This window comes from Nycticebus coucang, chromosome 9, assembly GCF_027406575.1.
Source record: "Nycticebus coucang isolate mNycCou1 chromosome 9, mNycCou1.pri, whole genome shotgun sequence".
In the NCBI taxonomy this organism is placed as follows: domain Eukaryota; kingdom Metazoa; phylum Chordata; class Mammalia; order Primates; family Lorisidae; genus Nycticebus; species Nycticebus coucang.
Genome location: NC_069788.1, coordinates 46,531,650 through 46,540,854, shown reverse-complemented (window position 1 = coordinate 46,540,854; position 9,205 = coordinate 46,531,650). Strand labels below are relative to the sequence as shown.

At 45.9% G+C, this 9,205-nt stretch overlaps 1 long non-coding RNA gene across 1 annotated transcript; it reads right to left on the bottom strand.

The window, feature by feature from the left end:
* Nucleotides 1–235: 235 nt before the first annotated feature.
* Nucleotides 236–6,310, bottom strand: LOC128593144 (uncharacterized). The gene is made up of 3 exons (XR_008382269.1): nt 5,970–6,310; nt 5,490–5,611; nt 236–782 (listed from the first exon to the last, which is right to left on the bottom strand). It is a non-coding gene; the product is annotated as an uncharacterized LOC128593144 (long non-coding RNA).
* Between the last annotated feature and the right edge of the window lie 2,895 nt (nt 6,311–9,205).

The window sequence follows — 9,205 nt, the reverse complement described above, 5'->3', positions numbered from 1 at the left end:
AACCCAAGAGTTTGAAGTTGCTGTGAGCTGTGATGCCACAGCACTCTTACAGGGTAATAGCTTGAGACTCAGTCTCAAAAAAAAAAAAAAGAAAGAAAGAAAGTCCTCAATAAGAAGAAATGATAAATGTTTAAGGTGATGGGTACCCTAATCACCCTGATTTGATCATTACATATTGAATGCATGTATCAAAACATCACATGTACACCACAAATATGTATAATTATTGTGCATCAACAAAAATTTTACAAAAGAAATCAGATCCATGAACTTGTATAGAATAAAAAATTCTTTAAACTCTAGTTAAAATTTAATTTTTTTAATGTACAAAATAAATCTTTGTAGTACTAGCAGTACCTATAACATTGTTATCAATAAAAATCACAATTAATATTTCCATATCACATTGTAGGTTACAGACAACTCAAAATAATCTCTACTTTATAATTATGGGAGATGTTAAGCCTGTGAATAAATCATGTCATTTAATGTACTAGTAAAGAAACACTGTATTGTATTAACATAGAAATGCATACTAGCAGATCATACATTTCTTTAAATACACTAGTTCCCCCCTTATCTGAGGGGGTATGTACCAAGCCCCCCAGTGGCTGGTTAAAACCAAGGATAGTAAATAGCCAGGTGTTGTGGAGGGCGCCTGTAGTCCCAGCTGCTCAGGAGGCTGAGGCAAGAGAATCGCGTAAGCCCAAGAGTTAGAGGTTGCTGTGAGCCGTGTGACGCCACCGCACTCTACCTGAGGGCAGTACAGTGAGACTCTGTTTCTACAAAAAAAAAAAAAAAAACAAGGATAGTACTGTGCCCTATACATACTATACTTTTTCCTAGATACCTATGATAACATTTAATCCATAAATTAGGCACAGTAAGAAATTAATACTACTAATAGAACAATTATAATAATACATTGTAATACAATTTTTGTGAATGTGGTATCTCTCTCTCAAAATATATTATTGTACTTATTTTTAGACTGGGTTGACCTCAGATAACTGAAACCACAGAAAGTGAAACTGCAGATAAGGGGGCTTATTGTATTTTGATAATTGTATAATAGTTTATATTTTATTTTATGCATTTACAAATATTACTGTCAAAGTCCAAGAGCTTCATGAAACTGCAAAAAATTCCATGGAACAAAAAAGCTTAAGAAATTTTGATTTAGTCATTCATTCAAAATATGAATTCCTTACTGGAACCATCTTTTGTTCTAGCCTCCTCACATCAAGTTGCATTGCTTCTCCTTCTTGTCTGATGCTCTTCTCCCTTCTATTCTCGCTCCCTGTCTGAGGATCTAACCCAATGCTCAATCCTTGACCCTAAATTGTTTTTATGTCTCCTCCTTTATAAATCTCATCTTCTTTCAGCTTATTCAAATATCACCTCAAAGATGAGTCTCAAATCTACTTTTCCTAACCCTTTTTCCTCCAATTTCAACCTTGGGTCTTAAAATCCTTGCTGTGCCTAGAATGAGAATAATATACCAGCCAGAGGCAGCTGGGTTTAAATCCCAGCTCTGCTACTTACCCAAAGCGTGACCTTGGGTAAATGACTTAACATCTGCTATGGTTTGAATGTACCCTCCAAAATTCATGTTAAAACTGATTGCCACTGTTATGCTATTAAGAAGTAGGACCTTTAAGAGATGATTAGGTCTTGAGTGGGTTAGTTACTGCAGGAGTCAATTTCCAATAAAAAGGGTAAATTCTGGCCCCCATTCTTTGTCTCAAGTGCTTGCTTGCCTTTCTGCCATGGGATAAGACAGCAGAAGACTCTTGCTAGATGCCAACGCCATGCTCATGGACTTTCCCACCTCGAGAATCATGAACCAAATAAACTACTGTTTATAAATTATCCAGTTTGTGGTATTCTGTTAGACCAGAAGAAAACAAAGACATCTCTTCCTTCAGTTGTTTCATTTGAAAAATGGGGGTGATAATGGTAGTACTGGTTCTGTAGGGTTATAGGATTAAAAGTGTTAACACATGCAAAGCATTTATAACGGTGCCTGACTCAACAAATGTCAACTTATCACCAATCACATCTCCTTCCAATCCCTGACATTTTTATGTTTAGCAAGTTCAGTGCTAGCGACTGGAAGACAGAGTTCCTATCTAACAACATAATTCTGACCAAGTCATTGTTCAAAAGCTTTCAGTAACTCCCCTCTGGGGACAAATTCAATAGCACTAGAAACCCTCCATGTGTCTTCCACAAATAAATGTATCTTCTAGTTTTCTCTTTTCCTGCTCTACTTCTTGTAACTTATATTCTGGGTAGACTGACCTATACTGCTTTCTGTAAAAATAGCCTGTGCTGGGCTGGGTGCATTGGCCCATGCCTGTAATCCTCTGGGAGGCTAAGGTAGACAGATCACCTGAGTTCAGAAATTCAAGACCACCCAGACCAAGAGGCAGGAGGATCGCTTGAGCCTAGGAGTTCAAGGTTGCTGTGAGCTATGATGATGCCATGGCACTCTACCCAGGGTGACAGAGTAAGACTGTCTCAAAAAAAAAAAAAAAAATTAAAAATTAAAAAATATATAACCTGTGCTGCTCTGCTTCTGTGTTTCCTTATACCATTCCAACGTCTCAGATATGTACCTGAAGGAAATTTTGTCTTTGATTATTCCCCAATACTATATATGGCCCCATATACATACACAATGCAATTTCACCTGAGACGCATACTTAAGCATCAATTTAGTTCTACATGTGCTCAATTTATGAGCATCTCATATTGCCCAGGTACTGTGCCAGGATCTGGGGATTAAAAAAAAAAAAAGGAAAGAAAAGAAAAAAGAATAAAACATGGCCCTGCTCTCAAGATCAAAGTCTAGTAGTGGAGAGAAACATGTAATCACATAAATGCCATTCACTGTGGAAAGTACAATCCTAAGAGGAAGGGACACCAAAGAATAAACAGTCAGCTCAATTTAGAACAGTGGTTCTCAACCGTCATAATGCTGCGGCCCTTTAAAACAGTTCCTGTGGGTTGCGACCCACAGGTTAAGAACCACTGATTTAAAAGAGTGAACTTTCAAAGATGCTAATATTTGGGCTTAGATTGGGGAAAAGCTTATTCTGCATAGAGAGTGCACATGTATAAAACATAGAGGCACAAAACAAAATACATGTCTGGGAAATAGTACAATATGGCTAGATAATACAGCAGAAAACTCTTGCTAGATGCCAATGCCATGTTCTTGGACTTTCCAGCCTCCAGAATCACGAGCCAAATAAACCATTGTTTATAAATTATCCAGTCTGTAGTTTTCTGTTAGACCAGAAGAAAACAAAGACATCTCTTCCTTCAGTTGTTTCATTTGAAAAATGGGGGTGATAATGGTAGTACTGGTTCTGTAGGGTTATAGGATTAATGGCAAGATAGGAAGTTGCTAAATATTAGGCTAGAAAGGTTGGCATGCTTTTCTGACAAGGATAGGAATTGGGATTTTATCACACAGTCAATGAGAAATTCATACAGGGTTTAAGTAATAGAATATAGCTAGAGCTATATTTCAGAAAGCTCATTCCTGGCTGTATGGTGGCAAAGGCAGAGGAAAGTCTAATGTAAGCACTATGCAACAAAACTTTCTGCAATGACAGAAATGTTCAATAATCTGTGCTGAATTATGTGTCAGCTACTAGCTACCTGTGGCTATTGAGAATTTAAAATGTGTCTAGTGTAACTGAGAAACTAAATTTAATACATAATACTAAAATCTGAATACCCACGTTAGTGGCTACTGTATTGGAAGTTTCAGCTCTAGAGAAAAGGAAATCACTTAGGAGACTGCTGATGTAGCTCAGGTGATAGGACTACTAGGAGTATGATTCAATGGACAAATAAGAGGCAAAATGGTTAAGTCTTGTGGATGTAAAGTTGTGACAAAAGGAAATCAAGGATGGGCTCCCTGGCCAGGCACAGTGGCTCGTGCCTGTAATTCTAGCACTCTGGGAGGTCGAGGTGGGTAGATTGCCTGAGCTCGCCACTTTGAGACCAGCCTAAGCCAGATCCAGACCTTGTCTCTAAAAATAGCCGGGTATTGTCCTGGGCGTCTGTAGTCCCAGCTACTTGGGAGGCTGAAACAAGAGAATTGCTTAAGCCCAAGACTTTGAGGTTGCTGTGACACCAGGGCACTCCACCAAGGGCAACAAAGTGAAATTCTTGTCTCAAAAAAAAGAATGGGTTCCCAGATTCTATATTGAATAACTGCTGTTACTCTGAATAATACAAGAAGCAGGTCTTGAGTGTATGCAGATTGCATCAATTTTGAACATGTTGAAATATGTGATTATACAAGTAGAAACATTTAGTAGGAAGTTTAGCTTAGGAGAGTTGTCCGAACCGAAAATACAGATTTGAGATGCTTTGCGCCATTGAGAGAGATTATCTAGAAAAGACAAATAGAACCAGAAGCAAACAGGCATAATCCTGGTAAACATCAACACATAGAAAGGAGTTAAAGAACATACAAAGGTGACTAGGGAGGAACAGTTACACAAGTCAGAAAAGAAACAGGTGATGCTGGTCACAGAATCAGGGGTATAAAGAATGTGAGGAAGGAAGCATGAGCAAACTTCAAATGCTAGAGAGGTCAAGTAAGGTGAGAAATGAAAAGTACTTCCCCACTTTGGCAATAAGGAGGTGTTCTTGATGACATGTGCCAGAAAAGTTTTGGTGGTACCCTGACAGACATGGGTTGAAGAGTGGGGATAAGGAGAGAATGAGAGAGAGAGAGAATTTAGATAAGTATACATTTTTTGGGGGGGAGGGGAACAGAGTCTCACTATGTTGCCCCCGGTAGAGTACCATAGCGTCACAGCTCACAGCAACCTCAAACTCTTGGGCTTAAGTGATTGTCTTGCCTCAGCCTTCCGAGTACCTGGGACTACAGGCGCTCGCCACAACACCTGGCTTTTGTTGTTGTTGTAGTTGCCATTGTTGCAGGCTCGAACAGGGTTGAAACTCGCCTGCTGCGGTGTATGTGGCTGGCGCACTAGCTGCTGAGCTACCGGCACTGAGCCAAGTATACATATTTTAATTTTAGGTGGCTTTTTTTGCAGTTTTTGGCCGGGACTGGGCTTGAACCCAACACCTCTGGCATATGGGACCGGCGCCCTACTCCTTTGAGCCACAGGCGCCGCCCACTTTTGTTGTTTTTTTTGGCCGGGACTGGGTTTGAACCTGCCACCTCAGGTATACGGGGCTGGCACCCTACTCCTTGAGCCACAGGCACCGTCCCTAATTTTAGGTTTTATCTGTGCAAAGAAGCTGAAAGGTAAGAGTCTATAAGAGCTTATGATAGTGAGAGGCTTTTTTTTTTTTTTTTTTTTGAGGCTGGGAAATCAAAATAGAGAAGTTAATGGAGGGCAGCGATAGGGTAGCAGAGAAAGTTGACCAGGTGAATAGTAAAAAGATTTTAAGCTCAAGGGAGGACCCCCTAGTGATATGGAAAAGGGACATACCGCCCATTTTGCAGGTGGTTGATGAGACCAAATAAATTCTGCAAGTTAGCCTTTCTGTTCTGAGAGGTGACACCTGTCGGTGGGGAGAGATTAGGTACTGCAGAGTGAAAATCTGGACGATACTGTAGGAGATCAATAGAGAAGTTACTGGTTAAGAACACATTTAAAAACGGCTTCAGGTGGCAAATTAAGCAAATTAATCACCATAATATTTCGTTATCAATTCTTGGGAAATCTATTCCATGTTGAGAGACTAAAAGGTAAAGCTTTTAGGAGGATAAGAATTTTGACATAAATGCCCCCCCCCCAAAAAAAAAGAAAAAAGAAAGAAGGAAAAGAGATCAGCTGGGAAATTTTGTAGAAGGCAGAGAAGTCCTGGGACTAACAGGTTTCTACGCAGTAAATAAGTCTAGGGTAGGTTCACGGGACATGAAAGATTATAAGGTTGCCTAAGACTAAGAAGCCGAATAAAACGCCCACATCTACGGTTTGCAGCTCTTCTCCCGGCGCAGCAGGGATCACCAGGGCGATAAACAGCTTGTCCGGGGGTCCAACCACATTACACCAAGGGGAGTGTCCCGCCCTCCAAACCCTCACATCTCCAGGACCAGGCCCCATTCTCCTTCGCTAACAACCCGGCGCTTCTGCTAGACTCTGGCCAAGATGTGCCAAGCACGGTAAGGAGGAACCAAGTCAGACTGCCCAAGGCCACTCCACAAGCCTGCGGGCAACACAGGAGGTGCCGCCTAGGCTGGAGGTCAGCGAGGCACCGGCCTCAGCCCCACCCACTGCGCGCGCGCCCAGCCAGTCGGCTCCGGAGGCAGTTCCGGCCCGGACGCCTGCGCATTGCTACTCTCCTCACTGCAGAGGCACACCTTTCCCCTCCCCCAATCCGGTCGCACCCTTGCGCCTGCGCCGTGCACGTTCAGGGGCTGCGGCAGCCATGCTGAACCCATACCAAGAGACAAGTGGGGGGGACGGTCCAGGACAGCGAAATAGGAAGCCGGACTATGGAGAAACAGCAGTATTAGAGCGCTGGGGTTTCGGGTGATAGGACTGGGCCATACGGTCTCCTTGGCCCTTTGCGCCATGCCCCGAACCTCCGGAAAACTGGCCCTCGTGGCTGGGGAGAAAAGGGGGGCGGTGGGCACGTGACCCAGGTCAGCCAATCTGGATGCTGCTGACGTGGCCGCGCGGCACCGATGCTCTTCCCACCCCCAGCCAGTCGGGAAGGGCGGGGCTGGGGGGCTATGCCCCCTCCCCCAACACAGCTTCGTTTTCCGGGGGGGTTGGCACCCCGGATTACATCTTCCCCCCCATACCAAGCCGTGGGCAACCTTGGAGCCTCCCTGGAAGGTTCTAGGATTCAGGTGAGAAGGGGTCCTGGGGGTGGGGATGTTGTCAGTCATGTAAGTGCCTAACCAATGGTGGGGAGTCCTGGAGGGGGGTTCTTGGGGTTCAGAAAAGAATCCTGAGGGTGGGAGGATTTGTCCTTCAAACACTTTATGGCCAATGGGAGCGTAGAAGGGGACAAGCGGGAGAGGGCTAGACTGGGGGGGAGGGGATGGCCAACCTCATGCCTTCGTATCAATTGAAGGGCAAAGGGGTGAGGGGGCGGTGTATGCCCCCCATTCCATTCGTCCCCTGGGGGTACAGCAGCCCGGAGCCAGGTGAGAAAGGGATCCTTTTGGCGGCCGAGGGAGGGGTGACCTGGAGGTGAGCTGAGGAGTGGGAGTGGTGGCTGCAGTTCCTACTCATGGATGTGAATGCCTTTAGAGTTGGCAACCCAGCTTGTGAACTGAGGTGATTTCCAGGCACCAACTCCCTTTCTCTCCAGAGACTCTGGAAGGTGCATTTCTGTGCTCCCTTTGTGTCAGCGGTAGGAAGCTCACAGTAATCACATGGCTTGCTGGAGGTTACGCTTCGAGTTGCTTATCGAATTTGTGTGCATTCACGTGGACACGGCCTGTAGGGCTTTCCGCACAAACCTTTGCCCCGGTAGGGTCTTAATGTGAGCACGTGTCTCCTTCAGGCTTGGGTGGGGGATTGTTACAAGCTGAAAGCTTGGGGTCTGCTTAGGAACAGAAACTGGGCCCATGGTGGGTGCTGAATGCGGAGTAAAAAGCGTGGCCTAAAACTCCAGGAGGCTTGGGACGTGGAATGATTTCACAGCTCCCTAGGTTTCTGGTTTCTCCGGGGTAGCTTGTTTCATTGCCTCCATCCCATCCCCCAGCCTGAACAGTTTTCTCCATGTATACTGCAGGGGAAGGAACAGAAAGGAGGGAAGAGTTACTTTCCCAAATTACTGAGTAGCAGTAGCCTCCCCTGTGATTCATGTGGAGGAAAGGAGGCTAGGGAAGGATCAGGGAGCAGTGATTTTCCGGAATGTAGGGAATAAACCAGAGTAAAGTTTGGCTGCCCTTTTCCTTTCTAAGGCCAGTATTTTCCCAGGTCAATGAGTTTTTCTTCCGTGCTCGGCCCCCTGAGAGTCTTCTGTCCTGACCTGCAAAACCCGGGTGGAGAAAAAGCAGAATTAGAAGGTTGGGCCACACGGGGGAGGGGAGAAGGCCTCTGTAAAGTTGCTGTGTCATTGCCCTCCCTGCTGCAGCCACCCAGGTGGGGCCGCGTGTACTTGCGGGGGCCAGGGCCTGATCGGGGGGCGGGGGGAGACTGCTTTCCCAATGCTCACTTCTCCCCTCGGCGGGGTTTGCTCTACTCGGGTGGTCTGGAAAGTGGGAGGTTGGCGGCCATTTTAGACGCAGTAACGAAGGTTTAAGCTGAAGAGCTGTGAAGGCGGGAGGGTTATGTGATTGGAGTTCAGATATCTAGGCCCTTGCGAGCCCTTCCCCGGAGTGTGTGTGTGGGGGGGTTTCTTAAGTTCGTTTATCTACATTGATTTCCTTTGCTAAATACGCATACAAGGTTTTCTCCCTTGGGAGGAAAGGGGGGAGGTGACGCCCCGCCAAAGCCCAAGTAGTCTGTGGGAGAAATCCTTTCACTCACCTTTAAGGGGGTGGAGATGGGGGAGGCCCGAGATGGCTTTAGAGATTTTGAGGCCTGGTTGTTTATTCATACTGTCTGTTATCCTATTCGGATAACCAAATTATAAGGAAGACATAGTGAGTTGGGGGAGGGGGCGAAGCTGCGCTCCTAAAATGGCTCCTGCCCCTCCTCGGAGGCGGACGGCCCGGGGGGAGGGGAGGGAAGGAGGGGGAGGGCTAGTCTGAGCCGTTGCCGCCGCCTCCTCCGCTCGCCCTCCTCCCTGGCGCTGACCGATGAACGAGCCGCTCCTTGGGGAGGACTCCGGACCCTGGGGGGGATGGGAGTTTTTTTCGCCCTGGAGGCGGAGGGACTCTAACCCCCCCCTTGGGGGAGGGTAGCGGAGATTGTGGGGAAAGGTCTGAGCTTGCCCTGAGGGTGAGGGTGTTCCCTTGATGCACCCCTGGTAGGACTTGTTTTTTCCGCTCTAAGCCAGACGCCGGAATGAAGTTTGGCGAAGAGGTGAGGTGGATTACATTTTATGGGGTAAATGGATGCGCTTGGAGATTCTGCTCCCACTTCTAGGGCTCCGGAAGTTTTGTGGACAGATAGTTGTGTTAGTAACCGATGGCATGAGTGGGAAGGGGTTGAAGAGGTGCTTGGGTGTGCAAGTTTTGGGGACGTGTTCTAGCTTCGGCGTTCTGATAAAAACTCCTTAGGATTTTGCAGGTATAAGT